The 21,435-nt window shown below is 37.2% G+C and overlaps 1 long non-coding RNA gene across 1 annotated transcript; it reads left to right on the top strand.

Moving 5' to 3' along the window:
* The first annotated feature begins 161 nt into the window (after window positions 1-161).
* Window positions 162-19,166, top strand: LOC118762510. Its single transcript, XR_004998267.1, has 2 exons — window positions 162-435; window positions 19,045-19,166. It is a non-coding gene; the product is annotated as an uncharacterized LOC118762510 (long non-coding RNA).
* The last annotated feature ends 2,269 nt before the right edge of the window (window positions 19,167-21,435 follow it).

Genomic DNA, 21,435 nt, shown 5'->3' with positions numbered 1-21,435 from the left:
AAAATAAGGATCGTAAAATTATTTCTCGCTATAAAAATAATTACTCATCAGTCATTCGATATTTCTTTGCGATATAAATAGAAATTTTATTTCTATTAATCTTATTCAGCAAACATAAAATTTGATTGTGATATAAGTGGTAATCGAGTTGCTAATGACAACATAAAAATGTTTTGAAATGACGATTTCTGTCTCATGCGAAAAATTACATCTGTTACAGTCATGAAACTTACTCATCTATGCAAGACAAAAATATTTACATATTTTCTACTTATTGATGTATACAGTTTCGACTATTATTAAATAGATATGGTTTCATTGTTCTTATTTGACAATGAAACGATTAAATCTTGCAACTTGCTTCGTTAAACCCCTTGGCCCCTTTTATCTGTGAGAAGTTAACGAGGATAAATGTATTTAGGGAAATACTTGCAGGTAAGAAGTGAACTTCGGAAGAATAATGAAACTTTACTGTTTTGTTGTGATGTAGGTCGTAAATCAATATCATATTTACTTGTTTTTTATTCGATCTCACGACTATGTAGGATTTTTCAATACCTTCATTCTACTGGTCATAAATGTTACTGTTAATGTAGAGAGAATAGATGTTTGTCATTCCGTGGCGTAGTGTGGCTTTCGGCTGCCCTGTGCGATTGCCAAATTAAACGTATAATACATTTGATTACAGTAAACACACGTTTATAAAGTGGTCGACCTGTGCGATCCACACTCTACATTATTGCCATAGTTTTAATATTTCCTTTCTGGTGAAACTTATAGGTTATATCCACTTCTGTTTGTAAATTTGGGCCAGCCTCTAATTTTTTATGTTCAAATTCTCATTTCTTAGGGCCACAGAATCTATCTAGTCTCAAGTTCCTTCAGTGTCCTCCACCCCCGGAGGATAGCTATCGTCTTACTCATTCCTTAGTAAACATTCTTATCATATTTCTTTGCTGTCTATTTTATTTCAGAGAAACCAATATATATATATATATATATATATATATATATATATATATGTCTAATGTGAGGTTCATATTCTTTGTCCCAAAGAGAAATTAAAATTTTACCAGGAACGTGACACTTCATGATTCCCCAGAACACACATAATCTACCAGTCTTTACTTGATAGCCTACATGTTACCACTACACTCAGTAAAAGTCACTAAAAGTAGGGAGACAAATATGTTAGCTGAGTCAAGTAAAAGGGATTCCAGTCACAACTACAGGAATTCCAGAGATGTAGAGTTAGTTTCACTTTAGCTGGAAATAAACCAGTCCTAGTATTAAATTTAAAATCACAGTTACATTGTGTGTTAGCTTAGCTATGTTTATACATGTATAGATTTAACAGATCTCCTCCTAATTTATGATCATAGCAGGCATCAAAATGCTGCAAGTAAATCAAAGTAAGTGTGACAGATGTGAAAATTTCAAGATAGGTCCAGGAAGTACATACGATATTGATTATGCAATATATGATGTGCATTAGTGTATGATTATGTGCACACTTACAAAGGGTGAAAAAAAGAATGCTGGGTACATTTAAATAATTTATATGTGTATTTACAATCAATATTTACACTGTCATAACTCTGAGGTTTTTGTGAAGTAATTGTTTACTTAGTATTTTTTTAAAGCCAGGTATTTGTTCTAACGGTCTCTTTTGCCGAACCACCAAGTTACATGGACGTAAAAACATCAACGATGATTGACAGGTAATCGGCGAGTTGAGGTGGGGGTCGAGGACACGCAAATACACACACACATTTCTACTATATAAATGCGAGTGTATGTGGTAATGTAGGTGTGTTTAGCTCTGAAAGGCTCTATCCTCGAGAAAAACGAATTTGATTTTTGAAATCTGTTTCCTAATGACAATGTCGTCCTTAAATAATAATGATATAGTTTTCTACGAGAAATAACTCAACTTTTAGATCGACAAATCTCCCACTCTCTACTTCACACCATCACTCTATCTCTGTATATATATTTACAATATCCTTGGACACTTACTCTCTTTCTGTGTATTAACTCCACGCTTTACTTTCATTTTGTTTAAAACTTCATCTTCTAATGTTTACTTTCATTTATCACAGCTATTATGTACAAATTTTGTTTTCTGATTGGATAAAAATGCTCGAACTTCTATAACATCTTTCTAAAATTTTGTTCTGGAATAAATTAATTACAAACATATTCATCTGAAAAAGTACATCAATTTGAAAATTTTCACTTTTTAAATTTCAAAGTCTGTGACAGCAATATAAAAGATCTCTCTCTCTCTCCCTCCCTCCCTCTCTCTCTTTCTCTCTCTCTCTCATTTTCTCATGGTTAAATTTCTTACTCTCTATAAAAGTATATCCTTACTCCAGCTGATTGTGTATATGTGTGCATTAGAGTAACAGTGATTTTGAAAAAGGTTATGTAAAAGATGCTTTAGTTTAATAACATATTCTTCTGTTAGTAAATTTCATTTTTCTCACACACACACATGGACTCACTTGATGCAGGATGGTGGGGTTAAAGATTAAAATGTTTTTTTTCTGCTTTCATTGCCTAAACCCCAGCAATGGACCACTGCGTCGTCATTCCATAAAATTTGTTTATGAGGAGAAAAATATTGAAAAATATCAATACACATCAGAGTGACAAAGAAACAAGGAAAGTACCGGGTGGTTGTGGAATGTGCTGGAAACAACAGATAAATCTCCCTTAAATCACACACCTTTTTGTTTGGAAATTATTCTAAAAATGATAAACAGAAAAATAACACTAACATCTCATATTAAGAGATATATGTACCAAAATTACATAAAAAATATCTTGAAATACTAAAGAGTAAATGTATTCAATAAAATCGCCACTTGCTTCAACCATCGTCTCCAGACAATTTCAGGATCTCCTGCAACTCTTCTGGAAAGTCTCCTTGTTTAAGTTGATGAATGCTGCCATAATCCTTGCCTTCAATTCATCTTTGGTGTTACAAGGAACGTTGTTGACCTCTCGCTCAACTGCACTCCACACATAACAAGCAATGGGGTTGCAGTCTGAGGAGTTAGGTGGCCAAATGTTAGGGGTGATGTGGTTGCAGAAATTGTCTGATAGCCATGACTGGGTTCTCTTGCTTGTGTGGCATGGTGCAGAGTCCTGTTGCCAAGCATAGGGTCATCCAGCAGCCCCCCTTTTTACCCAGGGCAGCACTACATCCTCCAGGCACCTGATGTGGGCCTCTGTGTTGAGTCTGGGGCCATGTGGGAAGATGACTGGAGGCAAAACATCACCATCACTAGTGATCACTCCAAACACTATAATGTTGATTAGATGCTTGATTTTTATCACTCTTCATACATATCCTCAGATTGACATCCAAACACTGAAATGTTCATATTGGAGCTTCTGGTGTGAATGCCAAGCAGTACAGTATGTTGTTTACAAATTTCTGGCTGAGTGAATTGCATCATGACGCTGTTTTCTCCCAGATGGTGTCCAACTGACCCTACTATACTGTGTAGTCAACAAAATCAAAAACAAACGATGCACATGCATAAAATTAAAAATATAAAATGACACCTTCATGGTGTTTGGAGTGATCACTAGTGACTCTGATGCTATGCCTCCATTCATCTTCTCACACGACCTCAGACGCAACACAGAGGCCTACATCAGGTGCCTGGGGGAGATAGTGCTGCCTTGGGGCAAAAGGGTGACTGCTGTATTCAAATTTATAATGTTTTTAATTATACTAGTTAATTTGTAAAGTTTTTGAATCGAAACAGCTGCCAGAGATGACGTCCAATTTTGTAATTGATGAATAATTATTAATTATCTCTATTTTCTTATTTTTTTCTTAAATAAATATATATAAACCCCGGGTTATCTAATTGCCTTACTGTTGATTATTAATTATAATATTTAATACTTATTGTAATAGGTAATATACCAGTATATTCATTGGATTTTATTATCCCTTAATGAGGTATTTAACCTTTAATTGAACTCATATATATATATATATATATATATATATATATATATATATATATATACATATATATATATACATATATATATATATGTGTGTATATATATACATATGTATATGTATATGAGTATATGTATGTGTGTGTAGGTATATATATATATATATACATGTGTGTGTGTATATTTATAAAAAACACCATCCAAGCGTGGCCGTTCGCCAGCCTCATCTGGCACATAAAAAACACCATCCGAGCGTGGCCGTCCGCCAGCCTCGTCTGGCACCTGTGTCGGTGGCACATAAAAAACACCATCCGAGCGTGGCCGTTCACCAGCCTCGTCTGGCACCTGTGTCGGTGGCACATAAAATCACCCACTACACTCTCGGAGTGGTTGGCGTTAGGAAGGGCATCCAGCTGTAGAAACACTGCCAGATCTGACTGGCCTGGTGCAGCCTTTGGGCTCCCCAGACCCCAGTTGAACCGTCCAACCCATGCTAGCATGGAAAGCGGACGTTAAACGATGATGATGATATATACACACACACAATGGGCTTCTTTAAACCCTTGCAGACAAGAAACAGTACCGACTACATCGAAACAAAGTGCGTGTGAGCAGTGTGATGTCTTGCTATTTGCGGCACTGTGTTTTCAAATATACCACACTGAGAAAAATCTGTAAATACATTAAAATTCCTTGTATAAAAAATTATGTAGTTACTGAATGGCCTAATACTGATACACAGCACAGACTATCAGCACTAAATCCATCTGCTAGGAGTTAAGTTTTATCTATCAAATCCACTTGCAAGGCTTTGGCCAATTTGAGGCTATATATAGTAGAAGACACTTGAGCAAGTTGTCATTCAGTCAGACTGAACCTGGAACCATGTGGTTGGGAAGGAAGCCTTTATCACACACACACACACACACATGTATATAGTATCTTTTTCTTGTTTCAGTCATTGGACTGCAACTATGATAGAGCACCATCTTGAAAGATTTAGTCATACAAATCAACCCCCATTTGTTTTTTATTTAAATCCTGTTACTTATTCTATCAATCTCTTTTGCAGAACTACTAAATTATAGGGATGTAAACACAGACACATGAACATAGATATATATATACAAACAACAATCTTCTTTCAGTTTGTGTCTGCTAAATCCATTTATAAGGCTTTAGTTGGCCTAGGACTATAGTAGAAGACACATGCCCAAGGTGGCACACAATGAGACTGAACCCAAAACCATGTGGTGGCCTCATGGAGGCAATGACTAGTGACTGAGACATTTGGCAATATGCCATGTTTGCAAAGTGAAAATCAAGTGAAATCATAGTTGTGACTGTTGTCGGTGCCACGTAACTGGCACTCATGCCAGTGGCACATAAAAAGCACCTTTCGAGCATTAGGTGTTGCAGAAGCAATGTGGCTGATGCTGATGTCGCAGAACTAGCAACCGTGCTGGGGACATGTAAAATGCACTTTATGTGTGCTGGGCTTCACAGAGGCAATGACAAATGACTGAGACCTTTGGCAATATGCTTTGCTTGCGAAAGAAGATCCATCAAGCCAAGTAAAAGCATAGTCATGGCAGATACTGGTGTCACACAACTGGCACGTAAAAGCACCTATTACATTCTCTGAGTGGTTGGCATTAGGAAGGGCATCCAGCCATAGAAACCATACCAAATCAGACTGGAATCTGGTGCAGCCCCTCAGCTTATCAGCCCTGGTCAAACCGTCCAACCCAATGGATGTTAAATGATGATGATGATGATGATGCTACAACCAACATGCATCTAACATAAAAACATTTTCTACTGAATATTTTTCAGTTGTTTCAAGTGTGTCACATGTAAACCATCACTTTAGCAATAACAATCAACAGATCCTGTGAATTCTTTCATATTTGAAATTATAGTTAAAATAGTTGTTTTTTTTAATTTTTCATCAGGAAGCAAGGATTGACTTGTCTTGACCTAATTCCTATAGTTTCAATACAGCAGAAGCATTTGACAGGAAAATATTGCTCAGAACAAATATTTCATTGGAAATTATTTTTCCTATCCTAAAACTTGCTCCAGTTCGCAGTAAATGTAACATTTAACAATTTAAAGTATGAAAGATGAAAATTTTAGTACTTTGAAAATAACAACAACAAGGAGAATTTTTGAAACATTTAATGCTCTTCATAGAAACAGTAATTTGACAAACAATACATTTTATTACTTTATAGGCATTTTACCTGCTAATTTTTTCTTTTCATATTTAGACAGTTGGATAAGCTGTCCCCATTACTACTTATTAATCACTGAACTGAAGGGTAGGAGTCAGGATTTTAATTTTTTTTTATGTAGTCAAAGAAAGATGGGTAGCACTCATATTCTGATAATTGCAGGTCTTCTTGAATAAATCAATACAGTTGATATCCACTTTTGGTGGGTTGCTATATATATAGAAAAATATTGGTCAAGAAAAATTTCCAGAGGAACACAGTTCTGGTAAAGGAATAGTGAAGTTTTAGATGGTAATGTGCAATAAAGATAATGAGTACATTGAGTGGGCTTTCTAATTCAAAGGATTTGAAGCTGATAGACACATAAAGGAGACACAATATGCTCATAGATTATTCTTTTCTACTCTAGGCACAATGCCCGAAATTTGTGGGGAGGGGCCAGTCGATTAGATCGACCTGAGTACACAACTGGTACTTAATTTATCGATCCTGAAAGGATGAAAAGCAAAGTCAGCTTCAGCGTAATTTGAACTCAGAATATAGACAGACGAAATACCACTAAGCATGTTGCCCAGCATGCTAACATTTCTGCCAGCTCGCCGCTTTATGCTCATAGATTATTTCAATTAAGAATGCTTATTAAGTACTGTGAGCATTGTATGAGATAGGTGGAAGGCACTTGAGTTTTGAAGTGGGCCAGTGACTGAATAAAAAATGAGAAATATTTTCTGGTCCTGAAAATACAGCCATCTTTGGTGTATAACTTTGGTTGTATAAGAGACTATCAGATCTAGCTCATGTAATAACTTAGAGGATTTTACAAGGGCATTGTTCATGAGTTTTTGTTTTTTTTTTTCTTTGTTGATATGTGTAGTGGTAGTGCCTTAATATTGTTGAAAAAAAGATTATGTTGACAGTAGTGGAAATTGTGATTTATTTTGAGATTTATAAACAGTAATCAAACTTTTTAATCATCACTTCTATTAATGTCTCCAATTAAAAACAAGCATTCATTATTCAGTTTGGTGTTACCTGATCATAAAACTGATGTTAGCTAAATTAATGAACACAAAAAGTTATGGACTGCTTACTGAACTTGAGAAACAAGTTTGCTGTTTGAGCTTATATGTTATTAAGTGAAAATTAAGTGATGGAAATGGTATTGAAACTCATCACATGAACTAAGAGTACAGATAAAATAGCAGACATCCAAAGAAAGGTTGATGGTTTTGTGTCATGTCTTCAGCACAACGTTCTGCCAGTTACTGTAAATAGATACCAAATTTATTTACTCCTGTAGGAAAAAAGTGGAAGGTAGTGGCAAATCACCTCTGTAATGTGCCATGAAAACCTGGTGGACATAGATGTTATAAAGAGCCACTTTCACAACATCTATTCAAATTGATATTTTCATTCATACTATATTTACTGTAAATTATTTGCTTTAAGTGCAGAGAAATCAAATGCTATATAGATTTGGCTTTCACTCATCAGTTCATCTATCATATATGATGCTATAACTTTCTTCAGTTACTTCAAGTTTTTAGGATACAGTTCTGGTGCTGATATATGTGGTGACACCATAAGAGATCATCATAGATTTTGAGGCTTGATATATTCAGTACCTTCAAGGGCTTTAATCATGTGCTATTCATGCATTGGAGGGGGTGTAGTGAAAGGCTACTGAGCAACCTCATAGAACTGTAGAGCAAGAGAACAATATTGGCAAGTCAAACATCAACTCAATTTTCATTCTTGTTTAACTCAAGCTCATTTTATGCTATTAATGCTGGTAAAGCCCTATGCATAATAATAACCTCTTTTATTCATCATCATCATCATCACAGGTGCTTTCTATGTATTACTGGTACAGTTGCTTTTTACAAGGCACTAGCACGTGTAACATTCTTTCCTCTAAAATACTGTCTTTGTACCTCGTCAATAGGAAACTATTATAGCTGATTGAAATGTTTAAACACCTGTGTAAAAACTTACTATTAATCAGATTATATAGCATACGGTTATATTGATAAATCTACAACATCTATACTATAGATATATGCATACCCGACAAACTTAAGAAAAACTTTCAAGAGAGGTGTGAAAAAAATCGTTTTTGTGGCCCAAATCTGGACATTCCAATTTGTTTTACAATGCGATGTTAGAACATGCTGTGGAGTATATTAGAATAAACCAGTAATTATAGGACTATTAAAGAATTATATTAGTATCGTTTCAGCTTTAAATTTTAATGATGTATTTTATCTGGTGACTTCAACTAGGCCTTGTGTCACTTTAATGAGGTTTATTAGCTTTATGCCCATAAATCAACAGGAAACATGTTTCTGCTGGTAGCAAATTGTTTTTCAATGTTCTTCAAAGTAGACAGAATGTATGTGATACCTTCACATGTATGCCTATTTTAGCAGAGTCTGATGTGGTGAATTTAGAACAGGCAAAATTCTTACTTGGAACAGGCCTCAAGATTTTGGTGATTACTTAATTATATTCATTCATTTTAAAAACCTGTGCAGCATAATAGTTAATCTTTTTCATCCCTGCAAGTGCACAAAAACAAACCCCCACCATTCCTGAATTTGGTGGGGTCTCTGCATTCCTAATGGTTTTCAGTTTGCTTGCCATCAACTATGCAGAGAAACATCATCCTCTTCACTACTGTCCTCAATATCAGTCTCCAATGTGGAAACAACTAAGACCAGAAATGAAATTAACAAAGTTTTAGCATACCAGAAATGTTTTTGGTTTTAATGTTGTTTAACTGCTTTAAGATAGTGAGCCCAAAGGTGTTCAAATTAGAGATGCCCCAAGGATCTCCTTGAAGATTTAATTAAATAACAAAACTGAAAAATTATCTTGTCTAAAAAGATTTATGTTTTATGATTGTTAATGTTATTACAGGTTTAACTGTGCTTAAATGCCATTGAGCAATAGGTTTAAAATTTTATTTCTTGTGGAAATTTCCATGATGTCTGAAAGTAAGGTAGAAAAATGTGCAAAGAAAATCTTTGGCATGCCAGTCGATGAAAATTTTTCAGTAGGAATACATTTACCATAAGTATAAAGCAAGCAACTGTTTTAAACTCCAGGAAATGGAATCTGGTCATATGCTGGTAGGTCAAAATATGTTCATAGCTTTTGTTTAAGATTGCACTTCACAAATTTTTAATGCAGGGTTGTATTGATCATCTTATGTTTGAATAGCATAAAATAAACTAAGATGAAAACAATATACAATCATTCCTGATCATTGAATGCTAAGCATAAACACAGAATGCAAGCAATGAAAGAGAGAGATATGAACTATTTCATTGAAATATATTCTTTTTTCACTAAGAAAAATCGAACAAGGGAGAATCAATATTCTAAACAGCCTGTTCAAAATAGCAGCTAAATAGTCTTCAAATCATATCCTACCATCTTATATAAGGGTAGGACACATTAAGCAGTCATATACACCCCCAAAATAGTGGAATAGAATTCCTTTGGTCATGGCATCTGCTGGGACTAAACATCAACAATTCATTCAGAAGATAAAATGCGATAAACCATGTGAGGGAATGTTAACTTTTATGACAACAGAATAACAAAACTAAACAAGAATAGCATGGATCCAGATTCAAATCCCAGAGATGCTTATTGTGAAATAAAAACTTAGATGAGCTCTTTAATAAGGACTATAGAATTTATTTAATAAAGAATATGGAATTTTAAAACAACACTTTCTTGTGCAAGTGTGAAGGTTAGAATTGTAAATCCTTCAAAGCTGTATGTATATCAGCTGACAAAATGAGAAAAGCAACATATTTACAATAAGCTTTTATGCATTCCAAATTCTTACAAAACAACTAACATCATCATATACGATGAAATTAATTCAGAATCACAGAACATAGCCACAAAACATAATATCCGAAACAAACTTAAATGCCATTCTAAAACATCCAGTTTTCATCATAATGGAATCTAGTTTTCATCTTAAGGGGTTCATAAAAAATATTTTTGCTAACCCAATCAGATATTGATGCAATAATTTTACCAGAAATGATTTAAGAATAGTAAAACAATTTTAGAGTAAAAGTTGATGTGACACAGTTTACACATTTGAATCTTCAGAGTAACACTGAGTTATTAATACCATTGTTATGTGAAAAAGGAAAAGGAAAACAGCTTTATTTTGAACCACTACCTTTCCATAAACCAACACCTTAAACCACAGCACAAATGTCGCGCGCAGCTTAGAACCTTGATTAAAAGCAAAAAGAAGGAGGTGTCGAAAATGCTCGTTTTTCTTAACTTGACATTCCATTTTAATGATCTGAAGCTAAACTAAAATTAACTAGAAAAAAAAAATAATTCCAAAATGATTCAAAAATAGAATTCCCGAAAAAAATAGATTCTAAAATTTAAAAACACAATAAATTCCCAAATTTTAAAAAACGGCAGGAACATAGTTGCCACCCCAGTAGATTATATGTCATTAATCTCTGATGAAGACACTCCAAATGGATGGAACCTATGGAAGAGGGAGGCAGAGGAAAATATGGGATGAAGTCGTGAGGACTAATTTCGAAATACTGAGCTTTAGAGAGGAGATGACAAAGGACAGAGAGGACAAGCACGGACAGACAAACGGATTAAGCCAATTATATCGACCCCAGTGTGTGACTGGTACTTATTTAATGACCCCAAAAGGATGAAAAGCAAAGTCGACCTCAGCGGAATTTGAACTCAGAACGTAGCGGCAGACGAAATACCACTAAACATTTCGCCTGGCATGCTAACGTTTCTGCCAGCTCACCACCTCCTTCCTCCCAATATTCTCTTATCTCTCTATCACCTTTTTTATTCACAGTATTATGTTGTCCATGTTACTAAGGATGCCAGTATATCAGTTCCTATTCACATGCTTGTGTAACTAGATATGTCATTATCTAGCTTTCTCATCTGTCTGATAACCTTGCTTCTATTCAGTGTGCCATGTGACCTGTATAGTAAGCACTAGCACTGGAACTAGCTGTATTCAGTCTTCTTCCTACCAACATCTTTATCGCTCATGTTCAACCCTCAGAGGCCTAAGCTTTAGGTTTTGCATCAAACCTGTTTGACCCAACACACTCTACCATCACCTTTTCCAAGGTGCAGTCACCATTCCCTCTAGCTAAGCTACTTGTTATTGACATCCATTATTCTTTCTTACCAGTGTCCACTTCAGTTACTATTCATTACTCTCTCCTTGTTACCCCTTCACTCTAACCATTTTGTTTCCACTATCATACTCTTGTTCCTTTCAGCCACTCATTCCAGTTCTTTTGTCATCAGTCTCTCTGCTACTCACCTTGTAGATCCCATTGCCTTGCATAAATGGATCGACTATAAAGTGTTGGGTATTTAGTTTTGTGGGTTACAAGGTAACCAAATAAGTACTGATGCCACAATTATAACAAAAATAAAAAAAAAAAACGTTATCCATATTTCAGTAATGTATGTGCAAAATACATAAAAGCAAGAAAGTAGTGAATGTTTATGTAGATGATGAAAATCTGTTTTTTCCTTTTTACAGTATGTGAGCATCTCACAAGATATGGCATAGCCATTATGTTGAAAATAAACTATTTTAGCCAGTTGGTATTCAGAAATTTGTCAATAAATATCAATGGGAGTGTTGTAGGAATTCATTAATTCCATTCTTTTGCTCAAAATTATAAAATGTTGCAGCAAGATGTTATAATTCTCCAAGTGGCAAAGATCGTATCTTCCAGAGCTATTAATAGAAGAAAATGTGTGTTCTATAAAAGACCAGTCAATTCTATAACTGCTAATGTTGTCCTCCTTTACACTCAAAGTATATTTGAATGGTGAGGTGGTGAAATATGTGAATGTGTGTTATATGTTGTAGAAACCATTTTTAAATGAGATTTTCAGGAGTGTTATATAACTCACATATTGTGTTATAGGCGTTTTATACTGGTAGCAGCACTAGAAAAGCTGAGATGTTCTAGGACAGACTTAAGGGTCCACTCAACTCTACATTATCTTAGCACATTCACTAACCACTTTACAGTGCTGGGTGCAGTTTATCATGGAACCAGCATTATATATATATATATATGCACACACACATGACAAGTAAATAGTCATCCCATAAAACATTATTTTATGTTTATTTTAAATTAAAAAGGTTTATATTTTTTATTAATTGACATTTTTATGTGACTGCTTAATCATGCCACATGAATTTCAAAGCAGCCATATTGTGGGTCAGTCTGAAGGTGGACTTAGCATAAAATCGCAGAAGACCTTGGAATCTCAATTTCTACAGTTAATAAAGTGATTGTGCAATTTACTAGAGAGGGAAGAAGTCTACATCACCTGATCCAGGACCCTTCGTTTTGTTAAGAGAAGTATAGAAGATAATCCTTATTGCAAGGCCTCTGACATAGCAGAACAAATTGATGTCTGCCCGAGAACAACTGTCGGGTATCTCCACAAACTTGGCTACTGACAGAGCAAGAAGGAAGCCACTTCTTTGACCAACCAATGTCAAGTAGAGAAAAGACTGGGCCAGTGAGATAGTGGAGAGGCCACTAACATTTTGGGACACTATCATATTCTCAAATAAGTCCAGATTTGCTGTATTTTCTGACAGTGGTTGAGTGTGGGTCTGGAGACTCTGTGATCAAGAATTTAGTGTGAAAAGATTGCAGACAACAATAAAACATGGCGGCTATTCTGTGAAGGTCTGGGGAGCAATGGTCAGTCAGTGCTGATATTGTTTGAAGGAAACATAAACTCAGATAAATATGTGTCCATATTGCAGGAAGGAATCCTTCCAGTCTTCTCCAGTGGTGAAATGATTAAAGACTCTTTATTTATGGAAGATAGGGCTCCTTGCCACATGGTTAAAAAGACCCATGATTGGTTGGAAGAGAATAAAATTAAAAAGCTTCCATGGCCTAGCCAATCACCAGATATGAACCCTATTGAACACTTATGGGCATAATGGACAGGACACTTCCTAAAAAGAACAAGAAAGCATCCTCAAAGCCAGATTTTTGTGATTTCTGTATGAAGCTCCTCAAGAGAATATTTGTCATCTGATCAGTAGCATGCCAAATAGAGTTCGTGTATAGAAAAATGCAAAGGGCATGTCTACTAGTTATTAGATATTCACATTATAATAATTAATAGATAATTTGAAAGTATAATTTCAGATTTAAATGAATTTTAACAATTATAAGGTTGTCTATTTACTAGTCATAGAAGGCTGAAATAAATCTACCTTATGGTCTGAAGATATAGCGAAACCAATAGCTGATTGATATCAATGACTAATTCAATATCTTAATAAAATTACTAGACACTGCATTTTTTATTGAGCTCTCTATTGTTTAAAATCATATCTGCATATGCAAAGCTATAACTAGATTGTGTAAGGAAGCCATTCACTGTATTTGCCAAGGAGAAAATTTTTTTGCTGTTGACAAATAGGTGGAAATACACTGAGTCAGCTCATATTGTTCCCTAACCAGACTGTTGGGTACATGCATTTTGGAGGGTTATCTCCTCTTCAGTAACAGAGACCAAGAAAGCTGATGCTGTGAACTGACACGAGAAATAAGTCCCTCTTATGATATTCCCTCATAAATAAAATATGGGGTGGCACCACTAAGCAATGATGTGTATAAATACAAATTTGTTACAAGTTCAAATATGCCAGAGGAATATCCAAACCAGTAAGAAAGCCATTTATTGTATTGTCATGGAGAATCATCATCACCATTTAATATGTTTTCCATGCAAGTAGTTGGTGTGGGTTGGACAGTATGACAAGAACTGGTGAGCCAGAGGACTGCACCAAGCTTAACTGTCTGCTTTGGCATGGTTTCTGTGGTTGGATGCCCTTCTTAGTACCGACCACTTTACAGAGTGTACAGGGTTCTTTGTAAGTTGCACCAGCACCAGCGAGATCATTAAGTAGCTCACAAGACAAGACTACCTCAACTGAGAGGAGTAGTATTGAAGAACTTAGCTTCATGCCAGGTGATGAAAGATTATATGATAGAGGGACAGAAATAGATGTCTTGCTGTAGAGAGATACAGCTGCCCCAGTCAGAAAGTGGGTGGGGAGAAAGAGAAAAAAGTGGGGGTAAACATGTATCGGGGTGTACCCTCAAGTGACAGTGCTGTAGAATAGATATATGAATACTCCAGTTAAAAAACAAAGGTAAGTGGGTTAGAGAGTAAGATAAAGAGAGATGGTGGTGAAGATGTGTTGGGATATGTCCTTGAGGGACATTGTGGGTGGTGAGAATAAGTGGGGGTGAAACAGAAGTTTGGACTTAGAGGTGACTGAGACAAATGATGGAAGGAAATACAGAAGCTATGGAATGGTGATTGCATTGAGGATGATAGCAGATAAATAAGGTGTTAATGCTGGAGAACAACATAGGGGAGAGAAAGCCCAGAAAGGTGATTGATGGAGACAACAGGCAGAAGATGGGAATTAGAGGTAACAGAGAAAGCAGGGGGATGTAGTATGCACCTATTTAGCTTAGGTGATAGAAAGGAGATGAAAGCTAAGGAGAAATGGATGATGGAACGGAGCTCCTCAGACAACTATTAACCAAGGTAGTTTAGGTTATAATTTCTACTGTGGTGGATGAGTCTCCTTGAAAACTGCAGGGCACCAGATATTTCAATCCTTTCTCATCATAAGGCTCAATATCTTGAGATTGGCCTTCAGTATTTTGTCCCATGTCTTTCTCTTTCACTTCTTTATGCAACTATCCACATCCACAAGCATCATATGACCAAGTCAACTCAGTCTTCTCTCTTGCACACTGCATAATTCCTCTTATATCTAGCTTTTCTCTCAATACACTAGCACTCTGTTGCACATGCAGCAGAGCATACTAGCTTCATTCCTCTCTAGTCTTCTGCGTTCAGAACCCATGTAGCGTTGTTGTTTGTACACATGCATCAATCTTCCTTTCACTCAGAGAGAGACCTTGGGTAAAAGCTCTGAATTTTCATCCTATTCTTACTTTAGTAATTATACTTTCCATACATCCTCTCCCACTACTAATTAAGTCCCCTAGGTAGCAAAAATTGCCCTTTACTTCTGAAAAGCTTCCAGGGCATTTGAGAAAATCAATTTCTTAAGTATCCGTGATTTTTATGGCTCCTGTACATCTTCCAATATACAAACACACTTTCTCTGATAACCCTATTATTGTTCCACAGTACTTCTTGTGTGTCTATAGTTTACACAGGGTACACTGTATGGAATTACTGCCTACACTTTTCCTACATAATAAGCAGGACCATTTACCCGATGTGGGTAGGGTCCTGGCCATTTTCTTGCTTACTAGAACTTTAGTCTTTGCTAAGTTAACCTTAAGGCCCTTCAATTCCAGGTTTTGCTTCCACACCTGGAATTTCTTTTCTAATTGTTACAGATTCTGCTATGAGGGCAAAATCAGCCAGTCTTGAATTCTTGTGTTATGACCTGGAGGACAATGATGAACCAAACCCTGATGAATGTCTGCCTGCACACTAAATTCATCACTATACATATGATTAATTCTCACCTTATTGACAGAACCTCTTTACATGGCCTCCACAACTTCTACAAGCTACTTGTTTATTCCTAGCTCACCATATCACACAGTGGGGTACTCTGTCAAAGGTTTTCTCTAAGTCAACAAACACCAAGTACAATGGTTTATTCTTAGCCAAATACTTGTTCTGTAGTTGTCTGACTATAAAGATAGCATCAGTAGAGCTTCTCCTCACCAGAAAGCTAAACTACATTTCATCTATTTTGATTCTGTTTCTAATTAATTGGGCTATAACTCTTACCATAATTTTCATGACCTGGTCCACCAATTTAATGCCTCCGTAATTACTTGTCTAAGGCATCTACCTTATCCTTGTAGTAACTGACTATAATGCTGCTACACCAGTCATTCCCAAATAACATATATATAGTTCTATATTTAAGAGATGAGGAATTATTTACATTATTTACAATTGACAGATATTTGTCCTCATCTTGTAGGTTAACACAACATTTTGGCTGATATACTCTCCAGCCTTCATCAGGTGTCTTGGGGAAATTTTTAACCTAGGTTCTCATTCTTAAGGTATTTTTCGATGTTATTATTTATTTTTATTCAGGTCACTGCCTGGAATTAAACTCGGAATCTTGGGCATATGGTGTAGTAGTTAAGAGTGTGGGCTACTAATCCCAAGATTCCGAGTTCGATTCCAGGCAGTGACCTGAATAATAATAATAATAATAGCAACATCAAAAAATACCTTAAGAATGAGAACCCAGGTTTGAAATTTCCCCAAGACACCTGATGGAGGCTGGAGGGTATATCAGCCAAAACATTGTGTTAACAAGATGAGAACAAATATCCATTAATTGTAAATAATGAACATATATATATATATATATAAAATTAACAGAATGAGATAAAAAAATTCAAGGCCTGTGAAAGATTTCAGAACATTTATAAAGAGATGGTCTTACAGCTGTTTCCAGGATATTTTATATATCCCTTCATCGGAGAGGGTGTGAGAGAATGGTTAAGCAATAGTTATTCTAAATAAGATATGAAATAGAGAGAGAAGTGGAGGAATGAAAATAGACATGAAATATGCAGGGATATTGTATCTGTAGTTCCATTATTTAGGCAGAATGGTATATATATATATATATAAGATTCCTGTACTTGTAAGTTCCAATAGTATTTAAAATTGGTCATTCCAAGCAAAGAGTTTGTAAATGGTGTTATTGAATTGATTCAATAACAAATATCTTATCTAGAATAACTATTGCTTAACCATTTTCTCACACTGCCTCCAATGAAGGGATATATAAAATATCCCGGAAACAGCTGTAAGACTTATTTATAAATGTTCTGAAATCTTTCACAGCCTTGGATTTTTTATCTCATTCTGTTAATTTTTTTAATATATACACATGCTGATATATGACCTACGTTGGGCTCCTCATTCGCATTATCACCAAACCTAGAGCTTAACTATAGTCTGTCCATAGCACCTATTCAGCATTACCTGACACTTTTGGGTCTTATTGACACCATTACCCCTCTCTCTCTCTCTATATATATATTCTTTATTTGTGAATAAAGGCTACTATTGGTTTCATGTTAAGAAGAGTAGAAGAATATCCAAGTATCTTAATTTTTTGATTGCATGGAGAAAGGTGTTCACTTCCATTTTGGAAAACAATCTATTTATCCACCAATGCAGTGATGAGTGCTCATTCCAGCATTCTACATTTACATATATATGTATAGATATACGAGGGGTGTTCAATAAGTAATGCCCCTGACCCACTTCCCATAGCAGTAGAGCAACGAATCTTGGCACAGCTATTAGTCGTTTTCTACATAGAAAGCACCCAGAGTTACACATTTCTCCCATCCTTTGATGCAGCTCTGGAGACCGTTTTTGTAGAAGACCCCAGCTTGGTCCTCCAACCACGACGTGACTTCAGAAATCAAGGCTGCATCATCTGGGGAACGCTTTCCTTTCAAAAACAACTTCATGGCTGGGAAGAGGTGAAAATCAGAGGGTGCAAGGTCAGGAGAGTAGGGGGGATGGGGGAGGAGTTCATAGCCGCACGCCTGTGCTTCTGATCTGGCGACACGCGAGTAGTGGACCGGAGCGTTGTTCTGCAGGAGGAGGATGCCTTTGCTGATCTTGCCCCGCCTCTTGATTTTGATAGCTTCTCTTAATTTCCTCAAAAGTGAAGCATAATAGGCTGCTGTAATTGTGGTACCCTTTGCCAGGAAATCTGTCATCACTACTCTGTCCTGGTCCCAGAAGACTGTGAGCATGACCTTGCCAGCGGAGGACTGCACCCTTGCGTTCTTTGGAGGAGGTGAGTCACGGTGCTTCCACTGCATTGACTGGGCTTTGGTCTCTGGATCATAGTGATGGACCCAGGTTTCATCCTGTGTAATCAGTCTTTTGAAAAATTTTGACTGATCTTCATGGCGCATCTCCAAATTCATCCTTGAGCACTCGACGCGTTCTTGCTTCTGGAAAGGTGTGAGCAACCTGGGAATCCATCTGGCAGACACCTTTTGCATATGCAAATGGTCATGAATGATAGTTTCCACAGATCCGGTACTAATTCTGGCCTGATGGGCTATTTGGCGAATTGTTATGTGTCGATCTTCCAAAATGGCAGCCTCAACTTGACGGACAGATGCCTCATCAATGGCAGAAGGGGGGGCGACCAGACCTGGGAGCTGTTTCCACAGAGTTCCGACCATGTTTGAATTCACGATGCCAGTGTTTTACAAGGTCATATAATGGGACATCATCACCATAAGTTACTGTCATTTCATCAAAAGTCTCCCGTGGTGTGCGTCCTTTCAAATACAAAAACCGGATCACTGCTCGACACTCAACAGGCTCCATTTCACACTTGACTCAGTTAAAACACCTGTAAATCCGAAACCACAATTCATTCAGAGCTGTAATTTGCCACTTAATCTATAGAGATATGAATAATTGCACATGCAAAATTTCAGCTAGATCACATAACTGCAAGTGGGCCAGGGGCATTACTTATTGAACGTCCCTCGTATATATATATATATATAATGGATTGTTAGATAAATTCATTTGTTTCTTTCCAATACAAAAAATATTTTTATATTTCCATCACAATGTTTTATGGTTTTTCATAGCTCTATTCTTTCTCTACAATTTGTTTATTGCTTTTGAAATCTGAATAAATTTTACTTCTTTACAGAGATATGATGACAGATTGCCAAGAAGGTAAAAAAACGAGCATTTTTGACACCTGCTTCTCTTTGCTCTCAATCAAGGTTCCAAAGCTGCCAAAAACAGCTTGAGAAATTTGTGTTCTGTGTGGAGAAGGCACTATTACTGAAAGAACTGCATAGGAAATGTTTTCACATGACAAGGAAGAGAAATTTGACCTCACAGATGCTCTGCATTTCAGCCGACCTGTTTAGTTCATTGAAGATGAATTGTACAAACTCATCCATGAGGATCCATATCAATCCACAAAAGTGAAGCTCCCATGATACTGTTACCCATCATCTTCACTTGATTGGTAAGGTCTATTGCACCCACTGTATTCTCCTGATATAACACCTTCAGATTATCGCCTTTTCAAGCTGTCCTCCAGCAGTCTGTAAGGTATTTAGTTCAACAACATGGAGTTGAAAAAGTGGCTCAATGAATTCTTTGAGTGAAGACTCAGTGGTTTCTACTGTCAAAGTACTGACAAGTTAATGGAACATTGGTAAGAAGTCATAAACAAGAAAAGAGATTACATTATTGATCTATTTGTTAAAATTGCTGGTGAAAAATAAGAATTAAAATAAATGGAAAAAACAAAACAAATGAATTTATCTGACAATACAATATATAAATACACACACAAGAGGATTCCATTTAGTTTCCATTTACCAAAATTCATTCATAAGTCATTTATCAACCTGAGATTAGAGAAAACAATAATTCTCAAGATTATTAGTATAACAATAAAAATAGATTTTTTTCCACGTTTTTGTTGTGTAACACAACCTGTAATATTTCCTTTTTTCCAATGACAGCTTAATTTTGATGTTATGAGTCACTGAGGTTAAGATCATCATCATCATCATCATCATCATTTAACGTCCGCTTTCCATGCTAGCATGGGTTGGACGGTTCAACTGGGGTCTGGGGAGCCCGAAAGCTGCACCAGTCCAGTCAGATCTGGCAGTGTTTCTACAGCTGGATGCCCTTCCTAACGCCAACCACTCCGAGAGTGTAGTGGGTGATTTTATGTGCCACCGACACAGGTGCCAGACGAGGCTGGCAAACGGCCACGCTCGGATGGTGTTTTTTATGTGCCACCGACACAGGTGCCAGACGAGGCTGGCAGACGGCCACGCTCGGATGGTGTTTTTATGTGCCACCGACACAGGTGCCAGATGAGGCTGGCAAACGGCCACGATCGGATGGTGCTTGTTACGTGCCCACAGCACGGAGGCCAGTCGATGCGGTACTGGCTACGGCCACGTTCGGATGGTTTTATTGTGTGCCACGTGCCACCGGCACTGGTACCACAAAGATACAAATTCCATTGATGTTCATCTATTTTGATTTGTTTTGATTTGATTTTCACTTGCCTCAACAGGTCTTCACAAGAAGGAAGGTATGCACAGGTGGATTGACTACGTCCCAGGTAGGGGCCATGGGTTATGGCCTGACTAGTCTTGCCGGGTCTTCGGATGGTGTTTTTATGTGCCACCGACACAGGTGCTAGATGAGGCTGGCGAACGGCCACGATCGGATGGTGTTTGTCATGTGCCCACCGCACTGACTACAGCACTGATGGATTTCTTGTGTGCCACAGGCACTGGTACCACAAGATACAAATTCCATTGATGTTCATCTATTTTGTCTATTTTGATTTTGATTTGATTTGATTTTCACTTGCCTCAACCGGTCTTCACAAGTGTCACAAGAAGGAAGGTATGCACAGGTGGACTGACTAGTCTTGCCGGGTCTTCGGAAGGTGTTTTTATGTGCCACCGACACAGGTGCCAGATGAGGCTGGCGAACGGCCATGATCGGATGGTGTTTGTTACGTGCCCACAGCACGGAGGCCGGTCGATGCGGAACTGGCTACGGCCACGTTCGGATGGTTCTCATGTGTGCCACCGGCACTGGTACCACAAAGTGTGTGCCACCGGCACTGGTACCACAAAGATACAGATTCCATTGATGTTCATCTATTTTGATTTGTTTTGATTTTGATTTTGATTTTCACTTGCCTCAACAGGTCTTCACAAGTGTCACAAGAAGGAAGGTATGCACAGGTGGACTGACTACGTCCCAGGTAGGGGCCATGGGTTATGGCCTGACTAGTCTTGCCAGGTCTTCGGATGGGGTTTTTATGTGCCACCGACACAGGTGCTAGATGAGGCTGGCGAACGGCCATGATCGGATGGTGTTTGTCATGTGCCCACAGCACGGAGGCCAGTCGATGCGGTACTGGCTACGGCCACTTTCGGATGTGCCCACAGCACGGAGGCCAGTCGATGCGGTACTGGCTACGGCCACTTTCGGATGGTTTTCTCTTGTGTGCCACCGGCACTGGTACCACAAAGATACAAATTCCATT

The sequence above is a fragment of the Octopus sinensis genome, linkage group LG3, assembly GCF_006345805.1.
Source record: "Octopus sinensis linkage group LG3, ASM634580v1, whole genome shotgun sequence".
In the NCBI taxonomy this organism is placed as follows: domain Eukaryota; kingdom Metazoa; phylum Mollusca; class Cephalopoda; order Octopoda; family Octopodidae; genus Octopus; species Octopus sinensis.
Note: the sequence above shows the minus strand (reverse complement) of the source record. Positions and strands in the feature narration are given on the sequence as shown.